Source organism: Cervus canadensis, chromosome 4, assembly GCF_019320065.1.
Source record: "Cervus canadensis isolate Bull #8, Minnesota chromosome 4, ASM1932006v1, whole genome shotgun sequence".
NCBI lineage: Eukaryota > Metazoa > Chordata > Mammalia > Artiodactyla > Cervidae > Cervus > Cervus canadensis.
Window position 1 is genome coordinate 34,351,344 of NC_057389.1, and position 26,573 is coordinate 34,377,916.

The 26,573-nt window shown below is 41.4% G+C and overlaps 1 long non-coding RNA gene across 1 annotated transcript; it reads right to left on the minus strand.

Moving 5' to 3' along the window:
- Positions 1-18,608: 18,608 nt before the first annotated feature.
- LOC122439592 lies at positions 18,609-25,301 on the minus strand. The gene is made up of 3 exons (XR_006268929.1): positions 24,515-25,301; positions 20,973-21,102; positions 18,609-20,269 (listed from the first exon to the last, which is right to left on the minus strand). It is a non-coding gene; the product is annotated as an uncharacterized LOC122439592 (long non-coding RNA).
- Between the last annotated feature and the right edge of the window lie 1,272 nt (positions 25,302-26,573).

Below are 26,573 nucleotides of genomic sequence, written 5' to 3' on the forward strand. Positions count from 1 at the left end.
ATTGAAGATCAGATGTACTGGGTCTCAGAGCTCAACATCTAAATTGGGAGGGAATTTAGAAAGGAGAGTGGGGTGGGGAGGTGGGGTGTGTATTTAACTCAAAGGTAGTGTATGCCTTGGAAGTGCCAGGGCTCTGAAATCAGACATGTTTCCTTCTGAATGCCAAGACATTCATTTACCAGCCTGGCACCCTGGCCTTAGGAACTCCCTCCCCTTTCGAGCACCCTGGAAACAAAGGCTTGATGAAGGAATATGACTTGCCCAAACTTCCACTCAAAAAGTATCTCAGCCACGGTTCACAACCAGTTTAGCTGCCTCCAGAACCACTGGGCTGGACCATGGTGTTAAACCATCGCTGAGATCTTTTCCCTTCAACCCTTCAAGGACAAGAAGCCAGTCTCCATGGTTCCTCCTGGTACCCTCTGCATCTCCACTTCCCTGTTGGTCGGCTGGGAGCATCACCTGTGTCCCACTTGCCCCCACAGGAAAAGTTTTATTGGAATACAGTGTTACATTAGATCTGTGCTATTGCTTTTAAAAATTCACCAAAGTCCACCTTTAGCCAACATATTTTTATTCCAGACTACTGTTATAGTTATTTTATTTCAAGCTAAGAGAGACACTCAGTCCAGTTATATCGTTGGACACCTTTCAGGTGGCAGAGCCAACGCCATCCCAGAGGTATGTCTCCGGTGGTTTCTATTCTCTGAGCAGCGTGGTCCTGCAGGTGTTCCGCCTGCAGTTACCTAAGAGCAACACCTGTCCATTTCCTGTTGGATGTAGCCCCACTTTACACTACCTCCGACAGGTGATGCTCAACTCTAGAAGTCACCAGTTCTAAGGGCTTTCCCCCACCTCCTCTCAAATTAGACCCTGGCTAGTCTGGAGTGAGCAGCCCGGGGGTGCGGCCCAAGGGGTCCAGAGGGTTCTCCATCAGAGTCGCCCCCGCAGGGTCATCCCAGCCCCTCGCTGCGACAGGCCCGCTGGCGGCATCTCTGGAGGTGAGAAGGTGCACGGAAACCGCCTGAGCCTCAGCTTTGACTTGTAAACAGAGGCTTTGAAAGAGCAAAGTCGTGAGTTTGTCTCCACTAAAGCAAACTTCCTCTGCTGTTTGCTTTGGGCGTTTTGCCTGCCGCTGTCTCCGCAGAGTGCGCATGGATTTTCTGTCTGTCCCTCTGGCCTCTCGGAGCCGCGCGCAGCTCAGCTGCCACCTCCAGGCTCCGAACAGGCGTGAGCCAAGGCTTTCCTCTCCCGCTCCGCGCCTCCTTTAACCCTTTCTTCCCCCAGCGTCGTCAGGTGCCCCATCGAGCACCCTGCTAGAGTGCTAGTTAGCAGGCTCCCCGTATCACTGGCCTGCACACCCCGCTGCTCCCAAGAGGAAACCAAGCAGGAGCCAGGAGGTGGCTTCCTCGGCACGTGCCAGGCAGCGCACCCTGATAAGGTTAGTGCCTGCCTCGCAGGGCTGTAGTGAGAGCTAAAGGAGATTCTCTCCATTTTCACCAAAGGGACTTAAAAAAAATCAGAGTGAGGTATTCTGCCCAAGGTTAACTTCAGGTCTGCCCACCTTCCAAAACGGAGCTCTCCTGGGAATTCCCTGGTGGTCTAGTGATTAGGATTATGCTTCCATTGCCTGGGGCTCAGGTTCAATCCCTGGTTGGGGAACTAAGATGCGGCAAGCTGCCCAGTGTGAAGCTCTCCCAGGTATGAAATTCAAAGCGCTGGTAATTTCTCTAAGTGCTGCCTGAAGCAGGGAGGTCCACGTTCAGATTCATTTTTCTTGAGACATGTGGCACCTTCACTATATCTTTCATTTTTCTACTTTGAGACAGACACGGGTATTAAATGCTCATTTTCCTTCTTATTGAAACAAAAAGAGTACAAAGTGATTTCATTTTGCACCTCCCTCAATGTCAAGTAAGCAAAAGGGGACACATGGGTGTGTAGTGACTACATACAGCCACAAAGAAGGAATGTACAGGCTAAGTCGCTTCAGCCATGTCCAACTCTCTGCGACCCCATGGACTGTAGCCTGCTAGTCTCCTCTGTCCATGGGATTCTCCAAGCGAGCATACTGGAGTGGGTTGCCATTTCCTCCTCCAGGGGATCTTCCCAACCTGGGAATCAAAGTGCTGGCAACTAATTTTTCAAAAAATGTTAAACACAGTATGGGCCCATACAGCCTGACAAACCAAGTATGCTCATAGGATAGGTCTAGAACTGTCTGCCAGTGCAGCCTCTGCAATGTCCTGCCTTAGGAAGAGTCAGCTGATTAGCTCTGAGTTAAGACCTCCTGCAAACTAAGGGGCCTGGGGACACTGGAACCCAGCAGGACTAGACCTATCTGTGAAAGTGACACTTCAGAGTTTCTATGATCATGGGGTTGAGGAAGGTCAAACGGTTCCATCTTCAGAGAAAGCTGGCTGGATTCTGCCTACTTAATAGATGTGGAGGAAGATTAAATGCAAAAAATTTCTGATAGCAACAGCAGGATTTAAGTCCTATCTAAGTATTGAGGGTTGGGAGGAAGGATGGGCTTATGTATTATCTTTGTGACATTTCCAATTAAATGCAAAATCAACAGAACATCTTCTGCCAGGGTCACAGTAGTAATGAGTGCTCACCCCAGCTTGTTAGCACAACAATCCCTCAAAACAGCTAAAAGGGGGATAAATCAACTCCTTTGCTACCTTTATCAGCATAAACAAAGAGATAAAAATACGGTATAAAATTTTAACTATCTTCCCCCTGTTCTACCTGCAAATGTGAAATTCCCCTGTGCTTCAATAAAGGAAAAATACATCCAATGAAACCTAACAAATGTGCCATCTGTTCAGAAAGACGGCAGGAATCTTTTATATGTGACACTACTGCCCTCGTGTGGTTTCAAGGTATAATGCAACTGTCTTCCAAAAAGGCTTGAAAGGTTCTGTCTACAAAACGTACTTCTCATAAATGTAAGTCAGTTTTAATGAGGCACAATATATAAAGAAACTTTCATTTCAAAAAACACAAATATCAGTTATAATTTAAAAAACCCCTCCATGCAAATCAGGCTCTGGACTGAGCTTTCTTATGAAAGGGAGAAGAAATCAAGGGAAACAAGTGTCGTTAGGAAACAGCTGGATAGCAAGGACACAGGACTCTCAGACCTAATGATAACATCAGTCACTTCCCTGCCACAGTGCCGGCACCTGGCTTCCCACCTCAATGCTTTCCTGTATGGTTTTGCAAAGGGATGAGGGGAGGAGAGGAGGGGGAGGGATGGGAGACTTTTTAATTCCTACTCTTATTTATTATTTCTGCACCATTAATTTGTACCACCACCTCTGTCTACATCATTCAAGTCCATGGCCTTGAATATCCTCTGGGATATTCCTGAGAAGGCATTGTTCGAAGGGATGGCAAGAATTCAGTGTCTGGACAGGGAATAGCAAGGAAAACTTCCCCAGCACAGTGAACTGGACAGAAAAGAGACAACATTGTAACTAAAATGAAACAAATAATACTTCCATTTTCTTCCCTCTTCTACTGGCTACAGAGTCACTCAGTTATTCAATGAACAAATTTTTTAAATGGCATGTGTATGAACATACGAGATGGTGGCAGGAATACTCAGCCCTCTCAGCCAGCCTTCTTCCTGGTAAAATAGGGCAAATGCCTTATATTTAATCCTTTCCATCATCCTGTGGGGTGATGGGCATCAAAGTCTTTCCAAGATTGCTCACGGCCTGTAGGCTTTCATCATAACATTCTAGTTTCAATTGAGGTGCAAGTGTTAGATTTAAATTTCATGAAGGAGATTGTTTGGATGATAATCTGAAAGTTGTTGAGTGGATTTCTTGAGCTTTGTGACCCAGAAGGCTCGGTTGTTTCCTGCAAGTGTTGAAATCAGGCCAATTGACTACAAAACAGGAAAGCCCCCGAGGTCCTCCCCAGGGGAGCCCAAAGCATTGCCAGGTGTAGGCTGCTGCAGTCGGCGTTAAGGTTGCTGGCTGAGTGGCGGACATGCCAGCTAGGCGCCAAGCACCTCTGATGGCCGCAGGCTGCTGTACCCCATCCCAATCCCACCACTGCCCCAGATCCTGCTGCAAGTGTGAGGGGGACCCTCACTCTTCAGCTAGTAAGCAGGGGGCAACAGAGCTGGTCTTTATTTTATTCCTATGAGGCCTGTCTGCTGTTCTGTGCGAGTACCCGCTCAATTGGAGGGAAATAATTTGCTGCATGTTTATTCCACCTTTAGAAGTAGGAAATTAATCTTTCATCAGACCAGTGACGAGGATGGCCTACTGAAGATTCACACGGAGAAGACTGGACAGCAGTGTCTGAGAAAATGGGCTTCAGCCTGAGTTATACCCAAGCCCAGTACACCCCACCTCTGCCACTGACTGGCTGTGTGATCTCAGTGAGTTCATCCCTGTCTCTGGGTTTATATCCTAATCTATAAACTGGGGATACCTGTCCTGACCTGACTCTGGGTTGGTGTGAAAATGCTTGCCTGCTTGGCACATGAGACAGGTCAGCTGATGATAGCAGAGCTGGCACTGTCAATACTTGAAGCAGGTTTTGAAGGCCAGGTGAATTTGAGCTTGGGGTGAGCAAAAGTCTCGAAGCCAGAAAGCCTCTGGGTGTGATTTAGACTTAGTGACTATGAGGGATGCACACTCTCCAGCATCACGTTCAAGGGCAGGGTGGGGAGTCTGACAGCCCAGCCAACATGACCTGTAGCCATTTGTAGAGCATTCACTCCTTCCCTTGAATTCTGTCAGGGGCCACTATCGATCATCTTCCATCCCTTCTGAGCCATCGCTGCGGCTGGGCTGACAGGGTGAACGGTGAAGTGATGGCTCTTAAGTAGAAGGTTTTTGTGACGCCACACTGCTCTGGCTGCTGCTGTAGTCTTTTCACACCAGGGTGACCAGCCCTGCCCTGAGTGTCTCTAATGTGGTCCCCCTAGTGCTGCTGAAAAGCAAGCCACGACCTTCTTTGTTTCTTTGCTGTCGAGAGCTGGGCAGACGGATTAAGCGTCCAGTCCCTGGTCTCCTTTCAACCCAGTGTCTGTTCTCTACTTTGTATCCCAGGCCCTTTTTCAGACCAACTCCCGACAGGAATCTTGGCTTTTGATCCGTCATTACCTTTTCCTGGCGCTTCAGTCCCAGCTGTTTTGTCCAGACCCATTCTTCCTTTCATTCACTCCACTTCCACTTTTTCTTTTTGCTGGTGAAAAACAGCCCGTTTGACCTGCCTCATCTGCAGTATCTTCCCGAGAAAAATTGAAACGGACACCCCAGTCTCAAGCTGGAGTTATTTTTTTCTTTTTTTTTAGTTTTATTGTGACAGAAATTACATCTTAAAATGAATCATTTAAGTATGTAATTTAATGAGTGATAGTAACATTACAATTGTACCATCACCATAATCTAATTTTAGAATATTCCCATCTACCTAAAAAAGAAACCTTGTGTCCATTTAGTGTGATTTCATATTTCCCACCCCCAGACTTTTGAATATTTCATATAAATGCAATAATACAAAGCATGTAGTTCTGTGTCTGGTCAAGCTGAGATCTTTTTACATAATCTAATGCCTTGGCCATCACCTTGGACAGGCCCCAAAAGACGATATACCCTTCTGCTTTTCTTGTAGCCTCTTAGCTAAGATGCGCACATTTCTCTACCACTCTGAGCATCCTCTATATACTAGGCTTTGGGCTTAGGCTCAGGATACAGTCAGTGGTCAGCCAAACTAGACACAGTCCTTGTTCTCACAAAGTTACACAAGTATTTATTTCACATAAATAAATTTAAACTTATCAATGTGATATGTCCTACAAAAGAGAGATAAAATCTTTGATTTTATTCTGAGCTAAATGAATAAATACAGTTTACAAAAATTGTCTATTACCAAGCATCTTGAAAAACATAGACTTTCTGGTCAAAATGGAAATGTTTTTGCTAAAAGTAAGGCATGGTTATTCTATGCAATCCCTATCAAAATCCCAGCTGCCTTTTCTGCGGAAACTGACAAACTCATCTTGGAATTCGTATGGAAATGCAAAGCACTGCAAATAGCCGAAACGATCTTGAAAAATAAGACCAATGTTGTTCCTAATTTCAAAACTCACTACAATGCTACAGCAATTAATACAATGTGGTACTGGCATAAGGACAGGCATGTAGATCAACAGAACATAATTGAGAGTCCAGAAAAAAGAAACAGACTTTTATGGTATATTGATTTTTGGCAAAGGTGTTAAGGTAATTCATTAGAGAAAAGTATAGTCTGAGTCTCAGCAAATGATTCTGAGACAACTGGGTATTCACATGCAAAAGTAACCTCACAACAGATTTTAAACTAAATATAAGGGTTAAACTATAAAACTCTTAAAAGAAAACATATGTAAATCTTTGTGACCTTGAATTAGGCAGTAAATTCTGAGATATAACAAAAATATGAGCAACAACAATAAAAAATAGATTAGACTTCATAAAAATTGAAAACTTTGAGCAGCAAAGCACATTATCAAAAAATAAATAAATAAAAAGATAACCTACAGAGTGGGAGAAAATATTTGCAAATCATATATCTGATAAGGGTTTAATATCCAGAGTATGTAAAGAACACTTAAAACTCAACAACAACAAAATAATCCAATTAAAAAAAAGTAAGGGGTTAGAGTTAAAGAACAGACATTCTCTAAAGATTTTATGTTAACACAAATGGTTAACAAGCACATGAAAAGATGCTAGGGTTATTAATAAAGTATAATTTCATTTTACAGAAAAAAATCACAATGATATATCATCTCTCATCCATCAGGATAACTCTAGTCAAAAAGACAGACAATAACAAGTCTCAGAGAGGATGTGCAGAATTGGGATCTCCATACATAGCAGGTAGGAATGCAAAACAGTGCAGCTGCTACAAAAAACAGTTAAATAGTTCCTCAAAATGTTAAATATAGAGTTACCATATGACTCAGCAGCTCTACTACTTGCTATATACCAAGTAGAATTGAAAACACATGGCCTCACAAAAACTTGTAAACAAATGTTCATAGCAGCAATATTCATAATAGCCAAAAAAAATAGCAACATAAATCTCCATCAACTGATGAAAGATTTAAAAATGTAGTGTATCCATGTAGTGGAATATGATTCAGCTGTAAGAAGCAATGAAGTACTGATACGCACTACAACATGTATTAACCTTGAAAGCATTTTGCTAAGTGAAAGAAGTCAAAAAAGAAGGCCACGTATTGTATGATTCCATTTATATGAAATGTTCAGAATAGGCAAATCCAGGGAGGCAGAAAGTAGACTAATTGTTGCCTAGGGCCGGGGGGAGGGACGGGGGTGTAGTGGATGAGAGTGATAGCGAAAGTGTACAAGATGTCTTTTGGGCCGATGAACATAGCCTGCAATTAGATAGTGGTGATAATTGGACAACTTTATGAATATACTAAAAAATGCTGAACTGTATACTTTAGAGCGACACATGAAATATATCTCAATAGAAGATCACCATAAGCCAATTCAAACAAAGCAGAAGTACACATAAAGTGAGAACAAGAGTCTGCGTTCCCTTTTCCCCACACGACTGTCATCAATGTCGTCTCTAGGCTCCAAGCCTACTTTTCCATAATCTGCTTTGTGATGCTTTTTAAAAAAATATTGATTTATTTATTTGGCAGGGTCAGGTCTTAGTTGCAGCAGGCAGAATCTTTAGTTGGGGCTTGTGGGATCTAGTTCCCTGACCAGGGATAGAACACAGGCCCCCTGCGTTGGGAGCAGAGGCCCTTAGCCACTGGACCACCAGGGAGGTTTCTGCCTTATGATGCTCCCTGTTACATTTCTCACAAGAGGCAGATTGGCAGGCAGCAACGTCTCTTGACCCCAGGAGCGCAGTTAGTTCCATTCCAGGCTCCAGGGTCTTTCAGCCTTCCTAACAGCATCTCCATGTCCCCCCTTTTTTTCAAAAGGTACCAGTCAAAGCCAGGACATGCTCCCGTCACAGGGCTGAGCCCTCCTCTGAGGTTCTGATAACATTCAGCCTCATCTTGTTTCTCAGTCCTTGATATGGGAGCTGCTTCCCACAGTTACTGTCTTTGTGATATCTGGATTTCCCCTTCTTACTTTTTCAGCACTCCAACCTTGTAAGTATTTTTGTACGTCAAATCCCTTATGTTGAAATATTTTGTATGGTTTCTGTTTGCTTAATTGCATCCCAACTGACAAAGCCCATTATATACCTATATACTCCTCTAAGTTTCTTTTCATTCATATTGAAATATTACTTACCATTGTTCTTTGTATAATGGGATACTATGTTATACAAGTTGTTTTATATTGTAGGCATCTTTATCAATGTACTTCCACATCATTTTGTATACAGTTAATGTATCCTTTTTATGGTACTTGGATCCATTTCATCTCCTCCCATGATGTTCATTGCTCTAAATGTGTCTAAAGTATATTGTTCTTTCAGGGAAATTTAATTGCACTGAATTCTAATTATATTCACTTATTTATGAGGCATCTACTCTGTGAAGACATTATACTGAGTGTTCGAGAATATAAGGATAAATTAGACATGGTCTTGCACTGGAGAAGATATGAGATACAGCTAAGACTATAAAATTGAATTTTTAAAGACATTTCCAGTTTTAAGTAATCTGTCCTTCTCCTTCAATACACTAGATATCTTACTCAGATTTTTTTTCTTTTTTCATTTATTTTTATTAGTTGGAGGCTAATTGCTTTACAATATTGTAGTGGTTTTTGCCATACATTGACATGAAGCAGCCATGGATTTACATGTGTTCCCCATCCCGATCCCCCCTCCCACCTCCCTCCCCATCCTATCCCTCTGGGTCTTCCCAGTGCACCAGCCCTGAGCACTTGTCTCATGCACTCAACCTGGGCTGGTAGTCTGTTTCACCAGGTTTTTATTTTCAGTCAAATACAAATTTTCATTCAGTTGCTACTATGCAACTCTTTATTCTGTACTCATCTGCCTCATTCATACTTTGCCATGGCTTTAAGACAGAAATTGAGAGTGTATCTAATTTTTTTCAGATGAAATGGTAGTAGCTCCAAGGAGATATCAAATTTATCAAACTGGGAAAAATAGTAATATAATTATATCTAATATTACACTGGTATTCAGAGACTTACCTGAACCAAACTCAACTTTGACCCTACTGGAACTTAAATAGACTTCCACTGGGTCACCAAAAGGTATTTTCTTAGACATCCTAACAAGGTCATTTCTCTCGGCATGCATAAGGGCAAGATATCGATCCTATATTTCACTTACACCTGGGAGAAGTACAGAGGTTCAGAATAATCTATTAATGACATTTTCTTTATATAAACTTTCTTTATAAGTCCAGAGAATATTCAAAAGGAAAAAGAGGAATAAAATAAACTTACTGGACAGCGCTAAGGGTTGCTAGAGAACCAACACGTGACTCTGAAATTTGATCATTAAGAGACAAAAAACGTCAGCATATACCACAACTTTCTAGGGTAAGTATATCTTAAGACAATAAAAACAGCTTTAGTGAAGAAAGTTCATCTGTCTAAAAAAAAAGAAAAAAAGCGAGTCAATATACACAGAAGAAATTATACTATTCAAAAATCACCATTTCACAACCTTTAATGAGATAATCAAACCTAGTCAATGGTCATTGTGTTAAGCTTTCTAGAGCTGCTGCAATAAAGTACCACAGGCTGGGGTGGCTTAAAACAACAGAAATCTGGGAATTTCCTGGCGGTCCAATGGCGAGGACTTGTCACTCTCACTGCCGGGGCCTTGGTTCAAATTCCTGGTTGGGGAACTAAGATCCCACAAGCCACATGGCCAGAAAAAAGAAAACCATAAACTTATTGTTTCACAATTCTGCAGTCTGGTAGAATAAAATGAAGGTGTCAGCAGAGCTATGCTCCCTCTTTCTCACTTGGTGATAGCCCCATCTAATGTCAGCATTCCTCAGCTGACAGCTGGATAATTCCAATCTCTGCCTCTGTCATCACCTGCCACACTCTCTGTATGTCTCTGACTTCACATGACCGTTTCCTCTTCTTCTAAGACATCAGTCATGTTAGATTTAAGCCCATCCCAATGACCTCATGGCTTCCCTGATAGCTCAGTTGGTAAAGAATACACCTGCAATGTGGGAGACCTGGGTTCAATCCCTGGGTTGGGAAGATCCCCTGGAGAAGGGAAAGGCTACCCACACTAGTAGTCTGGCCTAGAGAATTCCATGGAGTATATAGTCCATGGGGTCGCCAAGAGTTGGACACGACTGAGCAACTTTCACTTTCACAACGACCTCATCTTAACTTGATTATGTCTGCAAAGACCCTATTCCCAAACAAAATTCCACTCACAAGTACCAGGGCTTAGGACTTCAACAGATTTTTTTCTTTTGGAGAGGGGAACACAGTTTAACACATAATAGTCAGCAATACATCATAAAAAGATTAAACAAAATGTTGATGGGAAACATTACACTGAAAGGATGAGAATGTCACCACCTGAACCCACTGATCAACATTAGTATCACTAAAAGCCAAACAACCAAACATCACACATGACATGACATGATCAGATGTAAATAACTTGGCACCACTAGAGCATATTCTTACAAAACAAATAAAAAATAAACTGACTTGGAAATGAGTTTGCCTTTAATTCTTCCTTCCCTCCCACAGGGTATTGGAGATAGAGGAACATGTTAACCTGCATTGCTAGGAAGCACTGGCCAAACCCAGGTGGGACAATTATCTTGTTTCTAAAGACATGGAGAATGAAGTGTTCTCCATGAAGGGAGTGTTCTAAAGTGGAAAAAGTAGAGCTAAGAGAAAACTGAGCTTTAAGAATGAAAAAACAGACCACATTAGGAAACCAAATCAATACACAGGAAAATTGTTAGAAAAAGTTTATAATAAAGTAATTTTACTATGTACTAGATATTAGATAAGAATATTTTCCTAATTCTATCATCCTATTGTGAGACCATATCCCTTTTCAAGAGGCATTTTGTAGCATTTGGTGATTCACTGACAGGGTATATAATATTTACTTTATGTTTTAAAAAATTTTATTTATTTGTGTGCATCGATTGCCGTGTGCAGGCTCTTCATTGTGGCTGTGGGCTGCGCTCTAGTTGTGGCATGGGGGATCCCAGTTTCCCCAGCAGGGATGGACCCCACATGCCCTGCATTGGAAGGAATCACTGGACCACCAGGAAGGTCCCTGTAGGATTTACTTTGAAATGCTCCACACAGTGGACACTTTCTATTGAATGAATAAGTGGAGGGAGGGATGAAGATGAGGGGGCTGCTCTGGCTTTCCCATGTGGAGTAGGTCACTCTGTTCAGAAGGTCAAGAGTTGCTCATCCAGGTGAGACCTAAAGACTACCTCTTAAAGAAAGTAGCATTTCAGAAACAAGCTCATTTCCTGAAAATGTCATAATCCTTTGGATCACGTTCTGCCCACATCATAAATGGACTTAAGGATGAGCAAGGACTGCCATTTCCTGAGCACCTGTCATGTGACAGGCACTGTGATGACGCATTAAAGCTATTGTCTCAGTTAATCCCTAAAACAGTCACACGAGGCAAGTACCATTTTAATCTTCATTTTACAAGTCTGGAAATCAAGGTGTGACAAGATGAAGCAACTTTCCCAGGGTCCCAGAGGTAAGAACCAACACAGCCATTGTTTGAACAGAAATCTGTCTCCCTCCAAGGCTTGTGAATTGTAAGAATGGTGCAGCAAGATCAACTGGGAGGGCTTATCAATCAAAACTCTGCATCACCTACATGAAAGACTTTCAATGAAATTTAGGAAATGGAACCCACATTATCTCCTCTCCCTCCCAAGACCTCACTATATCAAGGCTAAAGGGATCATAAAAGAAAAAGGCATAAACTTATAAGAGCAAAGACTAGAAGGAAAAATGAAAATAAAACTTTCAACTCTGGAAAACAGACTCAGTGTTCATTACTTTAACAGAACTGGGCAAACAGAACCCTAAGCTGGCAGAGGAAGGGTGGAGAAGCAACCCATTTGACATCAGAACTCCAAATGCACAGGAGTTTGTCACATTAGGTACCTCTGGGATTGTGGAGTAAAAACCTGAAAACTCATGGAGCCTGCTTCATAAGCAGTTAGATGCACAGAGTCCCTCCCTCATCCTACACAAAGGTCCAGTGAGGACACCTCAGAGGCTAAGGTAGGGATTGTCCACCAGAAACAGGAGGATTAAGAGAAAGTTAACATACCAAAACTTGAGTCTTCCAAACTTCCTCCCCAACCTTTAGCCCAGAATGTCGACACCTCAAAGTATACCCTCTGGGCTCGATCTAACAAAAGACCTCGATGTGGAATTTGACCAGCCAGGGAGGAAACACGGAACAACCCTGGCATTCGGGGCTCCCTGATGAAGTAGCCAGTGAAGTCGCCTTCCAGCGAAGCCACAGCTGACAGCGTCTGTCCTCACTGCATCGGTTTGAGCCCTGCTCTTAAAAGTGATCAGACTTGTACGATTTCAATTATATGACATTTTGGAAAAGACAAAAACCATAGACAGAGTGAAAAAAAGAATTTGTGGTTGCCAGGGCTTGGAGGGAGGGAGGGAGGAAAGAAGAGGCAGAGCACAGAGGATATCTAGAGCAATGAAAGTACTCTTGTGATACTGCAATGATGGTCTTTATACATCTGCTGGAACCCACAGAATATACAACACCAAGAGGGAACTCCAAATAAGCTGTGATCTTGGGTGATTATGCAGGTTCATCAGTTCTAACAAGTGCACCTCTCTGGGGAGAGACGCTGACAGAGAAAGCTGTAACGTGAGGGGATGGGCTATATGGGAACTCTGTACCTTCCCTTCAATTTTGCTGTGACCCTTAAACATCTCAAAAAATATTTTGGGGGTAAATAAATTTTTATTAGATCACAGTTGCAGTCACCATTTAGTTATTGGTGGTTTTCATGCTACAGTGACAGAGTTGAGTACTTACAACAGAAACCACACAGCATGAAAAGCTTAAAATACTTACTGTATTTACTACCTTTTAGGAAAACAGTTTGTCAACCTCTGACATAGGCTTGGAAATCATACACCATTACTTCCATGGTATCTTGGTATTATTCTTACAAGTAGTTTGAAAGCTTATAATTTCATCAAAATAAAAAGTTACCCATCTCATTGCCCCCCTCAAAAAAAGATATATATGAACTTAATGAAACGGGTCAGGAGATAGAAGGTGTGGTGGAATAAGAGGACTGAAAACTCTGAGATGTGCTTTCAACTTTAAGCTTTGTTTGAATGCTTCTTTCCCCTTTCTGGAAATACTCAAAGTTGGCTTACTTTGGTTATCACCCTACGTAAGAAAATTTCCAAATAGCAAAAAAAATAAAAATTAAAAAAAAAAGCCCCTTACCCATTATAAATCCCCAAGTCTCAGAAAACAGACATTTTGGTTCCGATTTGGTAGAACACACAAGTGTACAGAAAATAACATCAAAAAGGGGGAGCAATAGCAATAAAAAGCCGACAGCAGGGAAGTGATTAAATATACTGTGCTACATTCACAGCCTACAATCGTATGACATAGATATAGTTAAAGATTGCTTGTTGTCATGGTTAAATGTTTATGATAGCACATTGAACAAGTCAAGGTATGGAGAAACACACACAGAGAAATCCATGCTAAGGAGTGTGTGGAGGGGGGAGCTGCCCTCTTGTATGTGACATAATGGTTTCTAAGAATTGGGGATAATAAGATCTATCTGTTAAAGAATACAAAATATTTAGCATATGGCAAATGCTCTGTCAATATTATATACAAAAAAAACAACTGTATGAAGACAAGCCAAGACAATTAACAATGACAATTTCTGTGTGGTAAGATTATGAGCTATCTTATTTGTATGTGTGGCTTGCTTCCCACCCCCACCGCCCCCCACCCGCCCCGTTTTCTATAATGAACATCCATATCTTTTTTTTTTAGTCAGGAAGAAAAAAATTGTCTTCTGCCAGCCATGCTACCTTCACCTGGAAGTTAAAGGACCCATAATTGACCAGGCATAATGTTCAATTGCAGACATCCAGAGAGAGTCCTGTAATTGAACAAACAGAACTGCTTTCACTGGCAGCAAGAGCATTTATGTCCAAAGAGAGCACAGTGGTCCCCTTATGAAGGCTGAGAGCTTGACATACATAGAGTGAAACAGGTTTTAAAAAAGTATGTGCACTGGCCCAAGTTTCTCAAAAAGCCTAAGGGAGACCAAATATTCCTCCACAAAAGTGATTATTAGATACGCATTAAATCCAAAGTCCTGAAGTATGTGTTTAGCTTGGTTATGGATTAACACTGAAAGAAAAGGAGGCTTGATTATTAATAAACATATTTCTTACTTAATCTGCTGAGGGATGCTTTGGGAAACTAAAGCATTACACTACCCTGTGGACATTCTCCAGGCTTGAGTGTGGGTGTCCTCACGTATGTAAAGTGAAAAGCATCAACAAGTTCCTAACAGGGGCCTTGTGGATGGCTAGGTCTGAGGTTCTGTCACCACTTCTGAAAGGTCTCATTTCAGATTATCATTCCCCTCCCTACCCTTTTCAGTGAAAAAGCTTACAAGGGTTTTACACACTTGAGAAGACTTCTTTCAGAAAGATCCCACACAAAGGCCCTTGGAATGGATCCATCTGTATGGACTGAACTGTAGTCCCCCAAATTCATCTGTTGAAGCTTTGACCCATGATATGACTAGTTTAGAAGATAAGGCTTTTAAGAAGATGTAAATTAAATAAAGTCACAAGTGTGGGGCCCTAATTTTATAGGACTGGTGTCTTTCTAAGAAGAGGAAGAGGTATCAGAGCATGATCTCTGTGCACAGAGAGGAAAGGTCACTTAAGCACACAGTTAGGAAGGCACCCACTGTCTGCCAGCCAGGAAGAGATCTCACCAAAAACCCACCCTGATGTATGGAGAGAGTAACATGGAAACACTACCATATGTTAAATAGATAGCCAATGGGAATTTGCTATATGACTCAGGGAACTCAAACCAGGGATCTGTAACAACCTAGATGGGAGAGATGGGGAGGGAGGTGGGAGGGAGGTTTAGGACGGAGGGGACATAGGTAAACCTATGGCTGATTCATGTTGATGTTTGGCAAAAACCAACACAGTACCGTAAAGCAATGATCCTTCGATTAAAAATAACTAAATTAAAAAAAAAAAAAAAAGAAATCCATCCTAACAGCACCTTGATGTGGAATGCCCAGAATCCGGAAATGTGAGAAAACCTGTCTCTTTAAGCCACGGAGCCTGTGATATCTTGTTATGGTGGCCTGAGTCAATTAACTCATCACTCTTTTTTTTTCAGGAAGAAGTTTTATTACACATATGAAGTAAATCATGTGTCCATTATTAATTTTTTTCCTGGTTGCAAATGAGCGGTAATCTTTTTGCCTTTGCTCATGCTCAGCTGTGTCTGACTCTCTGCGACCCCATGAAATGTAGCCAGGCAGTCTCCTCTGTCCATGGGACTTTTCAGGCAAGAATACTGGAGTGGGCTGCCATTCTCTTCTGGGGATCTTCCCAAACCAGGGATCAAACCTCCCCTGTGTCTCCTGTGTCACCTGCGTTGCAAGCGGATTCTTTACCCGCTGAGCCATCAGGGAAGCCCAAAAAGCAGTAGGTATGCACCGGACACCATATGACTTGAGTTGAAGGTTTACAACCACACAACATGATAACTTATGTCTGTGTAACCAATTAATAAGAACATCCTGAGTATAAACATTTTAAAATGTAAGGTTTTAAAATGAAAAATATGACTTAGGGAAAAATTCTTAAAATAATTTCAAACTATCATTTAGTATTTACTTGGACTAATAAATATGAATGTGACTATTTCCTTTTCCTTTTCATTAGTAATGAATTCTCTTATTTCTTTCCAGGCTTACAGTGTATCTGAATATCTTTTTTTTTTTTTATTTTTTTTTTATTTTTTTTTTTTATCTGAATATCTTTAATCCATAGCTTACACAAAAATTTAACCACTCCACATTTAAGAATCTAAGGAAACAGATTCTACAGTGGTTAGATTGACCAAGTTTTGAACTCCCCCGTTTTAATTCCCTTTTCATAAAGATCAGGCTAAAAGGGTATTTGCCTCTTATATGGATCTATTCATATTACTTGATGGTTCACTTTATTCTGGCTTGACTGTTTGTCTGAAGAACTAGATACATAAGAATCAAAATAGCTTCCTCTGATTACCAAATAAATGAATAATGAAAAATATGCAAAAGCCATCTGGGTCTACACAAGCCAATCCTAGATATCATGATTGTTCCCTTAAAGGCTGCTGAGGTTTGAATTATAGAAAACTGATGGGAAAATTCTTTTGAGTTGTTCAGCTATGTTACTGAGAAGCACAGACAGGATCATGGAGATTTTATCTTTGACATTAACAGAAAGGAACTTCCATGGAAAGCAAAATGCTTTTATGCTTCAATGCTCTCAAAAATGACCAGCAAGTCACTCTAAAATTTACTTCTGAAAAGGAGTCAGCTTCGTATTGACCTCATGAGAGCCGGATTTTGTTAATTGGAAGCTCATCTATGAACAGACATCCAAAAGTTCAATGAAGAACCGTAACACACTTTTAGTACAGGTTTCTCTTCATCTGTCGTCTAACAGAGCAGTCAGTATTGGGACCTGTCCCTTTTTCTTAAGATATAAAAAGTCCAGTTATTGCTGCAACATATGTTCAGTGAGCTGGTGACTTCTGGAGGGCAGGGTTTGGCTGGCTTCTTATTGATTTGCTTGACCTCAGAAATACACAGTAAATAGCATTCTGGTCAAACTGAAAAGAGAAACTGGTCTCCCAACACTGCCCATACCAATCTCAACCCTTCACTGATTTAAAAAAAAAGAAAAAGGAGAGGCAACAACAAAAGAAAAAACACCCACAAAAACAATAGGCAGCAAGCCACAGGCAAGCCCATTATAAATAAACTGATCTGCTTCAGCAAAGAGGCCTGGTTTTCGCCACCTAATTTAAAAATTACCATGCATTAAGGTAAAAAATCAGAGTCTCTTTACATGGTAGACAAAAGGGGGAGCCAGGAAGACCATCTGTGACTGAGCAAGAATTGTGTTATGTTAGAGGAAGGGATGCTTGACACACCTCGTTGGCCTACCATGACCTCATCCTAATTTTTCCGACAATAGTGTCTGTAACACAACAGAAGACCTTCCAATGAAGAGTAATAAATCCAGACCTATTTAGTGATTCTTCTCACTACCCGATATTAAAGTATACATTTATTTTCACTTGTATATTGCCCTTGAGCACCACCAGAATCAAACCCATAAAGGCAGTCACCTCCATCTCCTCAATATTTGATGAATAAATAAACTGATGGATGAAATATAATGGACTGAGATTGTTGCATTTGCTTTCAGCAATCTCCTGAAGATGAAATTCAAGTGATTTGGAGAGAGGGAAATGGCACTATTAATACTATAACCAGAACATTATCCCTTGATCATTAGGCAAAAACTGGGAAAAGTCACCTGATATAAAATAGAGAAATCATGGGACTTAGCTGATGGTCCATTGGTTAAGATTCCCAATGCAGGGGAATCGGGTTCCATCCCTTTTCAGGGCACTAGATTCCACATGCTGCAACTAAGACCCAGTGCAGCCAAATAAGAAAAAAAAAAAGAGAGAGAGAGAGAGAAATCTTATTGGGAACTATCAAAGAATACTACATCCTACCATCAATGACTACATATAAAAACCATAATATAAGTACATTGCAAAGCTATACATTTTAAAACAATCAAATCACAGAATGTATTTCAAGGGGTAAAATGTGACTGCATGTATATTAGGTGAAAATGGCAGGTAGCAAAGGCATCATGTGGTTCTATTTAATTATTTGAAATCTCACACCACTAGAAACTCAGTAATCATCATTAGATTAATTCAATGTAACAAGATTTCTTTGCACTTATTGCTGCTTTTTGGAGGTGTCCGTATTGGACATGTATTCATACATAATTAGAAATAGCTCCATGGAGTTCAAGAAGAAAGATTTTGCTTCAGCCTGAAGCTCATAGCTGGATCATAGGACTACAATTACTGCCCTCATATTCATATCATCTACCCTTTGGAGACAGTATGGGTGAATGAAAGCAATTATCTTTTAAGAAACAGGACTCTGGGAACTTTCCCTAGCCGTCCAGTGGTTAAGACTCTGCCTTCCGATGCAAGGGGTGGAGGTTCGATTCCTGGTGGGGGAGCTGAGATCCCACATGCCTCAAGGCCAAGAAACCAAAACATGAAACAAAAGCGGTATTGTAACAAGTTCAATAAAGACTTTAAAAATGGTCCACATCAAAACAATCTTAAAAATTGGGGGAAGAATGGATACATGTACTAATATATGTATGGCTAAGTCCCTTTGCTGGTCACCTAAAACTATCACAACACTGTTAATCAGCTATACCCCAATACAAAATAAAAAGTTTTTTTTAAATCTTAAAAAAAAAAAAAAAGAAATAGGACTCTTGAAGAAAACAAACAATAACAAATCTGACTCTTAACCTGGTCTGTCAAGCTCCCTGGACCCAACCAATAGCAACAGGGCTTTTCTGACTATCCTCAGAACCTGATCCTTTCCTCTCCCTTTGGATACCTTTCTTAATGTATGGATTAGAGTCTTGCCTCCCTTGCCTTTTGTCCATCACAGATCTCTTGCAAGGAGGAAGCTCCTGTCACAGGCAGGATCAAGTGCCACCTGCAAACTGTCTCAAACTGAAACAAAATCTCCTTACAGCTGCAAGTTTACTTAAGGCCTACCACATAGGGTCATTTCAGGAACATATGGTAATCCCAAAGTTAGATTCCCAGGGTGGGGTTGGGGAGAAGTTTCTGGAGTGTGTCCTCTCAAAGTATACAAATATATACGAGATTCACCGGAGGAGCTAGCTAAATGGGATACTTCCACGACCTCTCTTCCAAGATTCCCTTTTAGTAGGTCATTTTTATTGTGTATGTTGAATAGGTTTCTAAGGCAATTCTGCAGCAGATAACCCACAGATCACACCTAGAAATAGTGCTTCCAGACTTTAATGACATAGGGCAGACAGTGAGGTGAATGGAAGTGCCTCAAAATTTTACCCCAACTGGCTGAGCACAAGTCAAAAGATTTGCCTCTAGCTAGCTATTAAAAAAAAACAAACACTGAAGTAATAAAAAGGAAGATTTTCAGAGCATTTGGCATTTATATCTCAATTCCTTCCTTTAGGAATGTGATGGCATTCTTACCTGGGAACTTTAAGCAATACTGTTTTGCATTTATAGTTTATTTTGCTCAGTTTGCAAAATGTTTTGCAGGGTATATTTGGTCTCCCCAGATTGACCATAAACTCCTGGGGTAGTTTGAAGGCTTTTAAAAAATTTTTTTAAATGACATGTTAAGAGAGAAAATGTGCTTAGCTCAGCTCTGTTGATGCAAGTGATGAAAGGTCACGAGGTGTATATTTTATACTGCCTCTCATTTAGCTCTAGGTCTGGAGTCAGATCCCTTTTAAACTGGAGACCAGAGATAACTATTAGGTGGAGAATACTAACATTTTAAATTAAAGAAAGCTTTTATTTTGTAATGAGGGCAAGTTTCATTTTAATGCAACAGTCCTCAAAATGCAGTCCACAACCAGCCAAACTCAAATGACCTTATTAAAAATGCATGTTCTCAGGCTCCTCCCAGACCTCCTGAATCAGAACTCAGGCAGTGCACCCAGACATCTGGATTCAACGAGTTCTCCTGGGACTGCTTTTGTCTTAGCCCAGGCTGCTACAACAAAATACCAAGACTCATGGGGGCGGGAGGGAGGATCTAAACAGCAAACTTTCGTTGCTCACAGTTTTGGAGGCTGGGAAGTCCAAGATCAAGGTGCTGGCAGATCCGGTCCTCAGTGAGAGCGCTCTTCCTGGTTTGTACATGGCCGCTTTTTGGCTGCGTTGGACTTCATTATGGCGTGCAGGCTCCTCCTTGTGGGGCCTGGGGTGTCTCTAGCTGCAGAGCATGGAGCTTCTCTCCTGTGGAGCACGAGCTCTAGAGCATGCAGACTCAGCACTTGCCCCGCTCAGGCTTCTCTAGTTGGGCTTAATTGCCTGGGAGGCAAGTGGGATCTTAGTTCCAAACCAGGGGTGGCACCCTCGGCCCCTGCATTGGAAGACAGATGCTTAATTACTGGACCGCCAGGGAAGTCCCAGCAGCGTTCCTGATGTATACTGACATGGGCTTTCCTAGATGCGCTCTCTCTTCCTCTTATAAGGGCATTAGATTCCATTACGGAAGGCCCTACCCTCAAGACATAGCATAAATCGAATTACCTCCCAAAGCCTTGCCTCCAAATACCATCACACTAAGGGGCTGAGGACACATTTCATCCGTAATGTGTTCGAATGCACACTTAAATTTTAAGACTGGGGTTGAAAGGGACGGGGGAATCTGTTTTATTATTTAAAACAAACAAAAAAACTTGAGGTCAATAAAATAGTAAAGCTAGCATGTAATCAAGGTGTACAATCTGCTTGATAGAAAACACTATTCATAAAGTATCAGATGTGCATGGAAAGAGATTCCCCCATATACACATATAAAATAAATGCACAGAAACAGGAATATTTCTATTGCATTTTACAAACTGCTTTGTCTCACTCGATCTCAGTGGACCCTCCTAACTTCCCCGAGATGAAAATTAAGTCCTATTACTTCCCTATTTAATAGGTAGAGATACAAAGTTCAGAGATGACCTAGGACGAGTCACATGGTCCCCAAGTCGCCTAAATTCTGTATTCACTTCCCTCCACCAAACTGCGTTTCCTTCCTTTATTTTAACAAATGAATTTCCCTGTTCTTTCACCTTGTTTCTCAAGGATTGGGGTAAATGTTATCTTCTGAAGCTCCTTGCTCGTTTGTTTGTTGTCTGCAGACCTTTTCTTCATTCACAAATTAACAGCTTGTCCTCGTATTAGCCAGATGGATGGCTGCACCTGGTTAATTGGAGTTGTAAGATGGATAAGTGGATTAAAGAGCACAGCGGCTGGAGTGCTCGCTGCTGGCCAGACATAATTAAGAAAGGAGGAGTGAGCAAGTTCTACTGGGGCTTCAGTGAGGAAAGGGCCCAGTGGACTGATTTCCTGGAACTGCTTCAGTTGCTCAATTATGAGAGGCGCTCGCTGCCACGTTGGGAGAACACTGCAATTCTGCTGCTGAGAGGGCACAAAATTCTGCTCTCTCCCTAAGATGTTCAGCATTTAAATCAGTGTTTCTCAGAGTGTGTCTATCAACTGCCTGTCTCAGAATCATCTGGATGTTTATTAAAAATACAGATTTCTTGACCTCATCGAAGGCCCACTAATTTAGGGGGTGGGGGTCGGTGGTGGGGACCAGGAATCTGCATTGTTAATAAAAGGGAAAAAGTGAAAGTGTTAGTTGTCAGTCGTGTTTGACTCTTTGCAACCCCATGGACTGTAGCCTGCCAGGCTCCTCTGTCCATAGCATTCTCCAGGCCAGAATACTGGAGTGGGCAGCCATTTCCTTCTCCAGGGGATGTTCCCGACCCAGGGATTGATCCCATGTCCTCTGCAATGCTGGCAGGCCCTTTTTTTATCGTCTGAGCCACCGGAGAGGTCCATCTTCCTCTAAAGGTGGGAACCACTGACCCAGTGCATCCTCAAACATGTAGAATTTCTAGAATCACCTTTAAAAGACTTCACAACCAACACTTTGGGAAAAATAACTCTGGTAGAGCCCTTGGCTACCAAAACCTATAGCAATGGAATCTCCAAATCCCCGAGGTCCTTGACCAATCAGAGTTTATTGTCAGATACAAGAAGGTTTTGGATGTCTCAGAAGCCTCCTGAGACACCTGTTAGAAACACACTTTCTCAGCCTCAGCCCAGAAGCTGTGAATCAGAAAGTCTGGGGACGAGGTACCCTCAGGACGAGTCTGGGGTTTGCTGAAACTGGAGGACCACTGCTCTAGATCCGTACTGCTCACCCATCAGTGCATGGATGAAGTACCTGGAGATCTTGTTAAATGCAGATTGTTTCAGTAGGTTTGGGAGCGAAAAATCTCCCAAGAGATGTTGATGCTGCTGGCTCATAGACTCTGAGTAGCAAAACTCCAGGCTATTTTTTAATCTAATGGCATGAGAGAAAATTCACGTTTAAAAAAAAAAAAAAGAGCAGGTCCCCAGGCCTAGGTTGAAATGGTCGATTAATCAGCGCATTCCAAGCAAAGAAAGTAAAGCTGCTCGCTGCTATGCACAAACCAACTGAACACTGTAAATCAATTATACCCCCAATAAAAATGAAAAACAAAAAAGAAGTGATGCTGCTAAAATACCATCAGTTGGCTTTGAGCTCTGATACTAGGGATGCATTTGTACCGACTGTCCCACAGGCCATCCTCTAAAACTGTGATAACTGTTAATAAGATCACCGGTTTTTATGTGGCTAGGAAAGGAACCCAAAAATGGATTTCCAAGGATCAGACTCTGACCCAGTTTACAAACATTGTCATCAATCAGCTAATAAGCTCTGATAAATTATCCCAGTTCTCTCTACAGCGACACTGGGTCATGTAAACAGCCCTGGTCAGGGACTTGGGGACTTCTAGTTCTGACTTATGTCACTTTACTGGGCCCTCACACATGCAGAGACAGTTTCAGGGTCTTGGTTTCCCAGGTGGCTCAAAGGTAAAGAATCCGCCTGCCAATGCAGGAGACGCAGGTTCAATCCCTGGATCAAGAAGATTCCCTGGAGGAGGAAATGGCAATCCACACTAGTGTTCTTGCCTGGAGAATCCCATGGACAGAGGAGCCTGGCAGGTTGCAGTCCCTGGGGCCACAGAGTCAGACATAATTTACCGACTGAGCACACACACACACTACCCTTGAAAGTCTGTATTCTCTGACCCCTTCAGTCCCATTATTATCCTTGCTCTATTGCTTCTGCAGCTGCACACTACTGCTGCCTAGCCTTTTGCACCCGAGTTCAGGGCAAGCAGCTTGGTTCCCCTGAGTCAGCCTCTACCGCTGGTCCAGGGGTCACACACCTGAGCAACACGTGTAGGATTCAGGCGCTCTGTGCTTCTTGTGTTTGCACTCACCTTTACCTTGGTACGTTTTCAATTACTCAGCCTTGACCTTCCATCACACTCAAATTCCTAATTTGGAATATCGTCACATACAAGATTAGTTTGCCCAGCTGACAGCGGTTTACCAAGTAGCCCGCGTCCTCTGAGATGTGGTATATATAAATTAGAGTGAGAATCTGCTTCTAATAGGGACCTACCAGAATAATTTGCTCAATAAAGACTTTGAATAGCTAGTAGGTTTATGGAATTTCTCTAGTGTAATTAGGAGAGGCATTGTTGTGTAATGAAGAAAATTAATTAGAACTAAGTGTTTAGGGATTGTCTGGTTAGGTAACCAAAGGCATATTTGCAGCCTAATTGTTTTTTGGCAGCTGGAGGCATTTTATACCCTTTCCGAGTGTTTAGTTAATGGATATTTTAATATGCCCCACTGTTTGCTTTTCCTTAAACTACTCCCATATTTAAAAAAAATAACAAAAAAAAAACCAGTTCATCAAAGGTTTGAATCAAGTATTTATCCCATTGGACAAACGCCTCAGTTATCTGATTTATTTGATCATACTGTCTGCCAAATGCTAATTATTTTCAAAAGAAGTCCATATTGAGACTAATTTGCATGCCCTCCTGCACCATATAAATTACAGAGTTCTGCTGTGTGCTTACAAAACACAAACACCAAAACATTTTCTAATATCTTTCCAATATTTCTTCTAACCTGCCCCCAAGTCTCAAGCTTTCTGTCTCAAGTCTCCTCTGGAACAAGACAGAGTTTTGAAAACACAGTCTGTTTTAAAATAAGATGGATGATTCAGTTGGTTGACTATTTTTCTCATATGCATAAGATTTTGAGGTCAAGCAGACATAGATTCAAATCCTGGCTCTGTCACTTACTATGTGATCTTCAGAAAATTATTTAAACTACCTAAGGCTTAGTTTCATGATCTGCAAATGAAGATAATAAGCCTGGCATTACAGGGTTGAAATGAAAATCAGACAAAAATAAATATATTTTATTAAATTAAGATATGTTTGGTTTCAGATGAGAGAAAACTGACATAAAATAACTTAAAATGACAACAAAGAGGAGAATGCTAAGTGCTAATTATTTTCAGAGGAAGTCCATATTGAGACTAATTCTAAATAACATTTATCTAGAATAATTTTATATTTCCAAATGAAATTACAAAAATATTAACTTCCACATATCCTTCAGCCAGCTTCGCCAAATATAAAATTAGCTATCATAAAATTATCAAAATCAGAAAATTAGTATTGACAAAAATATACCTTAGTTTACAAACCTGATTCAAATTTTGGTAATCATCTCTTTTCTGGCCCAGGATCTCACATTGTATTTAAGTTTCATATCTTCTTGGTCTCCACCATCTGGGAAAACCCCTCAACTTTCTTTATTCTCTTAACCTTGACAAGCTTGAAGAATATTAACCAATTATTATATAGAGGCCTGCTTTTATCTTGTTTTATTGCTAAATTTGCCCCAGATTTGGCCATTGGGCAATCCTTCAAGTTGATTCCTGTGTCATTTTCACATACCTCTTGTTATTTTTGGGGGCCCTTCCTTGCTTTCTGACACCTCTGCGTATCTCATTATTTCAGCCCTGGAATGAGTCATTTCTCCACAGAAACTTAACGGAAAGTTCAAGGCAATGAAGCTGGCTCCAGGTACAGCCAAACTAAAGGGTTCAAGGAATTTCATAATGAATTCAAATCTGTTGCTCAAACTTTTGGCTCTGTTTTTCTCAGGTTCTTTCTTAGGCAAGTGATTATACATGGTGGCTAAGATGGCCATTGATGCTTACCCTCAGAACTGTTTGGCCTAAGAAAAACGAGAAAACTCCTGAGAGTCACTGTACAAGTCCCACGGAGAGGTCATGTTAACACAACTTAGGTCATGTGTCCATCTCTGATCCAATCTCTTTGGTCAGGTATGTATCATATGACCACAGGCAGGGAGGAGAGGAGTTCAGCACAATAATAAGGGCACTGCTGCTGCTGCTAAGTCGCTTCAGTCGTGTTCGACTCTGTGCGACCCCATAGACAGCAGCCCACCAGGCTCCCCCGTCCCTGGGATTCTCCAGGCAAGAACACTGGAGTGGGTTGCCATTTCCTTCTCCAATGCATGAAAGTGCAAAGTGAAAGTGAAGTCGCTCAGTCGTGTCTGACTCTTAGCGACCTCATGGACTGCAGCCTACCAGGCTCCTCCATCCATGGGATTTTCCAGGCAAGAATACTGGAGTAGGTTGCCATCGCCTTCTCCCAATAAGTACACTAGAAAAATTTAAAATAAAATATAGGTAATAAATAAAGGCAACATACGTATGTGTGTGCTCAGTTGTGTCTGCCTCTTTGCAGCCCCGTGGACTATAGCCCACCAGGCTCTGTCCATGGGATTCTCCAAGCAAGAATACTGGAACGAGTTGCCATTTCCTTCTCCAGGGAATCTTCCCGACCCAGGGATCAAACCTGCATCTCTTTTGTCTCCTGCACTGGCAGGGTGTTTCTGTAGAACAAGACAAACTAACATGGATGTCAGCTTTCTTCCAGTCACAGTGCAAGTTCCACGGAGAAGTCATACTAGCACAACTTAGGTCATACAAGGCACTTCAGAACATCCAAAACATTGAGCATGTATTAAAAATATGAAAGCTGCCAGTTAGCAAAATTTGCTGAGCATCTCCTTTTTTGTTGCCTTAAAACAAGCAAACAAAAACAAGAGCAGAAACTAGAGTGAGGAAAATGAAACGAGAATGGAAAGCCAGAGTGAAAAGGCAACCCATAGAATGGTAGAAAATATTTGTAGGAAATATTTCTACCATAGAAAATAATGGTAGAAAAGCTCGATAAGCAGCTAAGAAGACATACAAATGGCTAACAGGTATATTGAAAAGATGTTCAATGTCACTAATTATCAGGGAAATGCAAATCAAAACCACCATGAGACCATCTCATACCTGTTATGATGTCCATTAGCAGAAAAGTAAAAGATAACAAGTGGTGAGGATGTGAAAATATTAAAACACTGTTAACAGGAATGTAAAAGGGTATAACTGCTATGGAAGACAGTATGGAGGTTTCTCAAAAAAATTAAAAATAGAATTATTGTATGATCCAGTAATCCCACTTTGGGGTATTTAGCAAAAAAAATTGAAATCAGAATTCAAAAAAAATCTGCACTCCCAGCTTCATTGAATCATTATTCACAACAGCCAAGACATGGAAACAACCCAAATATCCATCAACAGGTAATAGATAAAGAAAATGTGGTATATCATACAATGGAGTATTATTCGGTCTTTAAAAAGAAGGGAATCCTGGGGCTTCCCTGGCGGTCCAGTGGTT